This window comes from Puma concolor, chromosome B4 (genome assembly GCF_028749965.1).
Source record: "Puma concolor isolate L17-30 chromosome B4, mPumCon1.1.hap2, whole genome shotgun sequence".
NCBI classification, from domain to species: domain Eukaryota; kingdom Metazoa; phylum Chordata; class Mammalia; order Carnivora; family Felidae; genus Puma; species Puma concolor.
The window spans coordinates 122,354,010-122,359,992 of NC_141673.1; the positions used below are offsets into that span (position 1 = coordinate 122,354,010).

At 45.8% G+C, this 5,983-nt stretch overlaps 1 long non-coding RNA gene across 1 annotated transcript; it reads right to left on the reverse strand.

Annotated features, from left to right (window-relative positions):
• Positions 1-3,923: 3,923 nt before the first annotated feature.
• Positions 3,924-5,917, reverse strand: LOC147579475 (uncharacterized). Its single transcript, XR_015253993.1, has 3 exons — positions 5,109-5,917; positions 4,645-4,825; positions 3,924-4,414 (listed from the first exon to the last, which is right to left on the reverse strand). It is a non-coding gene; the product is annotated as an uncharacterized LOC147579475 (long non-coding RNA).
• Between the last annotated feature and the right edge of the window lie 66 nt (positions 5,918-5,983).

The following is a 5,983-nucleotide window of genomic DNA, read 5'->3' on the forward strand; positions in this document are numbered from 1 at the left end:
AAAAAGAATCATGCATAATGTACTCTTTTGTGTCAGTTTTCTTTCACTCAGCATAACCACATCCTTTTTGCAATGCGCCTGGACCATCCTCGCATCAAGAGTGAAGTCTACTTCCCAGTCTCTTGAATCCATGCTGGCCCTCTGACTTGCCTTGACCGATAGAATACAGTGAAAGTAACGCTGTGTGGTCCCTTTCGCACCCTTGAAAGACAGCCGCCATGCGAAAATGCTTGAGCGAGGCCACTGAATTATGTGAGACCACATGGAGAGAGAGAGAGAGAGGCATGTGGAGAAGAACCGGACACGTGGATGAGGCCACCTTGGATCGCCAGCACCAGTTGGTGCCCCAGTAAAGACCACATGGAGCAGAGAAGAGCCGTCCTCACTGAATTCTCAACCCACAGAATCATGGGCAAATAAAATGGTCTTTGTTTAAGCCACTACATTTGGGGGCTGGCTTGAAACACAGCGATAGTTAATGGAAATGATTGAGTCTGCTGCCCTGTTTTCTTTAAAGGTTCATCAGATTTCTTTCAGACTCTAGGACTATTTGCTAGCTATGCAAATATTTTACCTTTAATCGTTTCTACTTCTCTTACCCCCTTTTCTTTTTTTTTTAATGTTTGTTTGTTTGTTTGTTTATGAGAAAGACAGCACATGCGCATGGGAGAGAGAGTGTGGGAAAGGGGCAGAGAGAGAGGGAGACAGAGAATCCCAAGCGGGCTCCATGCTGTCAGCACAGAGCCCAACATGGGGCTCAGACCCTCAAACCATGAAATCATGACCTGAGCCAAAATCAAGAGTCAGATGCTTAACTGACTGAGCCACCCAGAAACCTTCTTTTATTCTTTTTTTTTTAAACTGAGGTATAATTGACATACAACGTTGTATTCATTTCAGGTGTAGAACATAATGATTCAATATTGGTATATACTGTGAAATAAAATGATCACTGTAATAAGCCTAGTTAATATCCATCACTACACACAGTTACAGATTTGTGTGTGTGTGTGTGTGTGTGTGTGTGTGTGTGTGATAAAAACTTCTAACATTTACTCTCTTAGCAAGTTTCAAATATCCCATACAGTATTATTAACTATAGTTGCTATGATGTACATTACATCCCCAGGACTTACTTATTTTATAGCTGGATGTTTGTACCTTTTGACCCCCTTCATCCCTTGCCCCCCACCCCCAACCTCTGGCAACTACCACTTTGTTCTCTATTATGAACTTGGGTTTTTTGGGTTTTGTTTTGTTTTTAGATTCCACATATGAGCGCATACAATATTTGTTTTTCTCTGCGTGACCTATTTCACTTAGCATAATGCCGTCGAGGTCCATCCATGTTGCTGTCTTGCTCCTTTTTCGTGTTATTCTTCCCTCAAGTATCATAAACTGCACTAAATTCTAACTACCTAACCCTGTTACTTCGATGGACTGGAAAACTGTAGGGTGTTTTGTTGGTGGTGTTGTTTTAGATTTCACTTCTGCGGTGTTAAAGAAAAAAAATCTCAAATTCCTTCCCTCTTCCCTCTTCCCTTCGGATCCACTGTCTGGCATTTGATTTACAGCATGTTCTAGAGAAAAGAATGCAGAGTTTGGGAGCTGAGGGCACTCACTTCATACCTAATGAGCTGTATGGTTCAGGGAAAGTTTGAAAGCTTCCTGCACCTGATTTTCTCCATGTAAAATATTTCATGGGCTGGTAGAGAGAAAATAAACTGCCAAAACAGATGGGAAAGTTATTTGAAAGCAAAAGGATTTTTCATTTCCATAACTCTGACAAGGCCCTCTGCAATGGTATTTGTATGCCCTCCAAGTGTCACGTTCTCTGTTATAGGATTAAACATGCAAGATACATTCACCTACCTATCACCTGAAGACAAGATCAACACTCTTTCTGCCTTACGGCTTCTTGTCAGGAGAAGCGAGAGATGTGCCTGTGTGTGTGTGTGTGTGTGTGTGTGTGTGTGTATGTTTTACTTTGCTATTCGTCATATAATGTTCTGTCGTGGGCCACTATGACTTGTCAGGCAAAATCTGGTGAAGGAAACATTCTCCTGAAACGGTGAAAGCTGAGGTTTACAGGAAGAGATGTATTGGTTTGTGGGGGACTTAACTATAAGGCTTAAGACTTTTAGAAGCCACCCCTAGCAAAGAAAGAATTAGGGGAGTCCCATCTCTCTCCCCAAATACAATTCTAAATCAAAAATCATATAAACCATAAAATAAAGGGAAAGAAGCCCCCAAAGTTTCTGATTTGCACCATGACAGTGAAGTTCGTAGTTTTGTTTGAAATAAATTCAATCTTTCTGGTTTTTCTTCTTTGTTTCATGGCGCCCTTGTTTTGGGGGCTGTATCAGCAGCAGCAGTATCACCTGTGACCTTGTTAGAAGGGCTCATTCTTGGGCCTTCCCCCTAATCCACTGGATCAGAAACTCAGGGTGTAGGACCTAGCAACCTGTGTTTTTTTTTAACAAGACCTTGCGGGTGATTGTGAAGTGTTACAGTTTGAGAAACACTGCCTTAGATACTTGAGTTGTCCACTGCACTGTATCTTACACTGGCTTCCATTCACACTTCATGAGAGCTTTATAAAAATGCAAGTGTTGGATCTCTCCCCCCACTGATTCTAGTTCATTGGTCAGGGGTAGGCCCGAGAAGCCAGTATTTTTTTAAGCCTCCAAGATGATTCTACCATGCTAACCAGGGTTGAGAGTCACTAGCATGTTGGGGACAGTTCCAACCCCTAGATTTGAGCAACCGGTAGAGGAAGGTGAGGAAAGATGGGGAGGACGGAGAGGTCTGCTTCCTCTGTTTTTGGCTGAAGAGAATGAACAGGAATATAGGATAGCTCAGAAGAATGTTTAAGCGTGTTTGAACTACGACACATTTAAGTGTGAAGTAGGGAAGGCCGTAGTTAGTAGTTAAGGCATAGTCTTCAGGGAACCTTTGGGCCAGTAAGCATTTTAGTCTGAACGAAAGGAAGAACATTTAGAGAAGATTGCTGCAAAAAAGCCGAGCTAGTACAAGTATGATGATATAGGCTTGAAATTCCTTCTGGTACTCGGTTAGGCACTTAGAACCTTGTTATACGTTCATGTTCTGAGTCTCTATATTAACATTCAGTTTACTCCTTAAAAAACACAATTTGGGAAAAGAACGCCTGTGTTCTTAAATTTTTAATATTGCTATTCTCCATATCATGTTTTATTATATGCTACCCTAAGACTGTCTGGTCAGGTGCAGGCAGGCTAGGTGAAGGAAACATTCTCATAGAAGGGTGAAAGCTGATTATCTTCACTTGTATAATAGCCGATTGAAGGAATCCAGGAAAGTCATTTTTAAACTATTAAAAAACGATAGCCATAAAAGGAAAATTTGAGAGACGGATTTTTTTTTTCCTTTGGCCAAAAGTTAGGTTTTTAAAAGGACTTGATTTTTAAAAGATGTAGTGGGATGGAAGGGGCTTGGAAGTGGAACGACATACAACAGGGGAGAGAATTTGGTCTGTTTTTTCCCCCACTGCTGTATCTGCAGCATCTGGAACAATGCCTGATACATAACATTCAAAAAATGTAGTATACTTGTTGAACGAATGCATGAATGATCTCTCAGGATGCTTCCAGTCTTGCTCACCAGGATGCCATGATTAGTTGAGGCCTGAGGCACCGACATTAGAAGATCCTAAACTTACTCTTTATGAAGAACTTTCCAACCCGTCCGCTATACTCTGACAGGTGTTCTAAACTTTCCTAGCCAAGGTGTGGTCCTTTCCTAATCAAAGTTCCAAAGAAAGGAGGTTGAGACGGTCTATTTCCTTAAAGGAACTGGCTATTCTGCTTCTCTTCACTCTCAAGCACTCCATTTTCATTTCCTTCAAAAAGAATCCATCAGTTATGAATCAGCAGCCTGGGGGGGCCATTTTTTGAAAGGATGTTCAGGTACAAAAAGGGATTTAATTTTCATGTGAAACACATTCCCCACATGTGCACTGTACATGACCTAGACACTCCGGAACAGAAAAATATTTACGGAACGTTGACACGTTATCTCGTGTTCTGAATGTCCCAAAGCCCCGTGTCGTGCTCAGCAGACAGGGGAGCATGTGCCGAGGGTTACGCAGGAAAAGAAAAGGACCTCCATGTTCCCCACAGATTTTCGGGAGGCTCCCCTCACTCGCACAACCAATCCCCAGAATGGAGGGAGAGCGCCCTGGAAGCGCGAGCTCATTTATTTTCTTGTTCTTCTTTGGAAAATGGAACGGCGGTATGACTCTCTCTTGGCTGTCCTTCTCAATTGTCCTTCCACAACGGAAAGAGCGGGTTTGAAGACACGGATGCTCCTTGCGTGTCGGGCGGCTTTTGGTTTCGTGTTCCTCTTCCCGGTGTCTTTAAAAAATGTGTCACGTCTGTTTCTTTTTTTTTTTTTTTTTCAACGTTTATTTATTTTTGGGACAGAGAGAGACAGAGCATGAACGGGGGAGGAGCAGAGAGAGAGGGAGACACAGAATCGGAAACAGGCTCCAGGCTCCGAGCCATGAGCCCAGAGCCTGATGCGGGGCTCGAACTCACGGACCGTGAGATCGTGACCTGGCTGAAGTCGGACGCTTAACCGACTGCGCCACCCAGGCGCCCCTACGTCTGTTTCTTAATCACCGATGTCAGTAAATATTTACAAAGCTTCCAGTACTTTGCCAGGTACTGTACTAGGCTCCAGGGAACAACAGGACACAGCAACCCCCAGCTCTCCTAGGTTTGTATCAGGTGGGGAGAGAACCCAATAAATATGTGAAATACACATTATCAGGTGGTTATAAATGCTGTGAAGAGAAAGAAAAGGAGGGATATGGGAGATAAGCAGAAGTTGTAAATTTCTGGTGCTATCAAAAAATACTCTTACTTCCTTCCCTCTTTTGTCCTTGCAGGTGGCGGACCGGAAGCCCCTTTCTTGGGTCTAGTTGCCTCTCGCCTTCTCCCACCTGGCATTTGCAGTGGATGTTCATAAAAAAATCACACGATTATGGGATCCCCCCCCCCAAAACTTTAACCTCCCACACCCCTGCCACCCCCCCCCCCCCGCCCCGCCTTCCTCCACACCCTCACCCGGGGCTGTTCCTGGTCGGAGGCACCAGGGTGGGTTCAACAAAACAAACCATCCGTCCGTCCCTGTGAGCATCGCCCACCTCCACAGCTTTCCAATTCCATTATTTCTGATACAGCAGAGGCCGTTTAAGGATTCAAAAAGCACTCGATTACATTAAAAAAAAACAAAACAATTAGAATAGCTAAAAAATAAAATATTAAAGGAGATCAAGTAAGTTAAGGCGGCTGGCAGCTCTTTCCTGCGGCCGACACTCAGGCTCCAATTCGAATGAAAAAGGTGGGGAGGAAAATGCAGATTTTTTTCCTTTCTTTAGTTGATATGGGGAAAAAAAAATCGCCAGCGGTCCCCTGCGCGGTCCCCGCTGAGGGCGGCCGGGCGGCCATTCAGGAGAGGCCGTTTCGCAACAGCTCTTTTACTGCAGACAAAGCCTCCTTGTAAGTCCCTCTGCTGCCCCCGAATAACCACGTTCGGAGTAAGAAAAATAGAGCTGCTGCGCCCGTCAGGCAGCCAGACAATAGCGGCGGGCGGGCCGCTCCACGCCACAGGGCAAAACACCATCATCTTTGTTTCCACTGCGTCCCTAAGATGAAGTCTCCAGATACTATCGTAGCGACGCGGCCGCGGAGGGGGAAACGACCGCGGCCCGCCGACCTCATCCGTTCCCTTCTGGGGGCTGGGCCGCGGCGGCCACCTCTGGAAGCGGAGGCCCGCGCGCTTCGCCGTCGCCCCTCGGAGGCGGAGGAGGCAGCGCGGCGGCGTCGCTTGGCGCCGCGCCCACGCCGACGACCCGGCTCCCGCGCCCGGTGGCCGAGGCGGGAAGTAGCGCCGTCTGCGCGCGGAGGGAAACGCCGGGGCGGCGCGGGGTGAAGCGCCC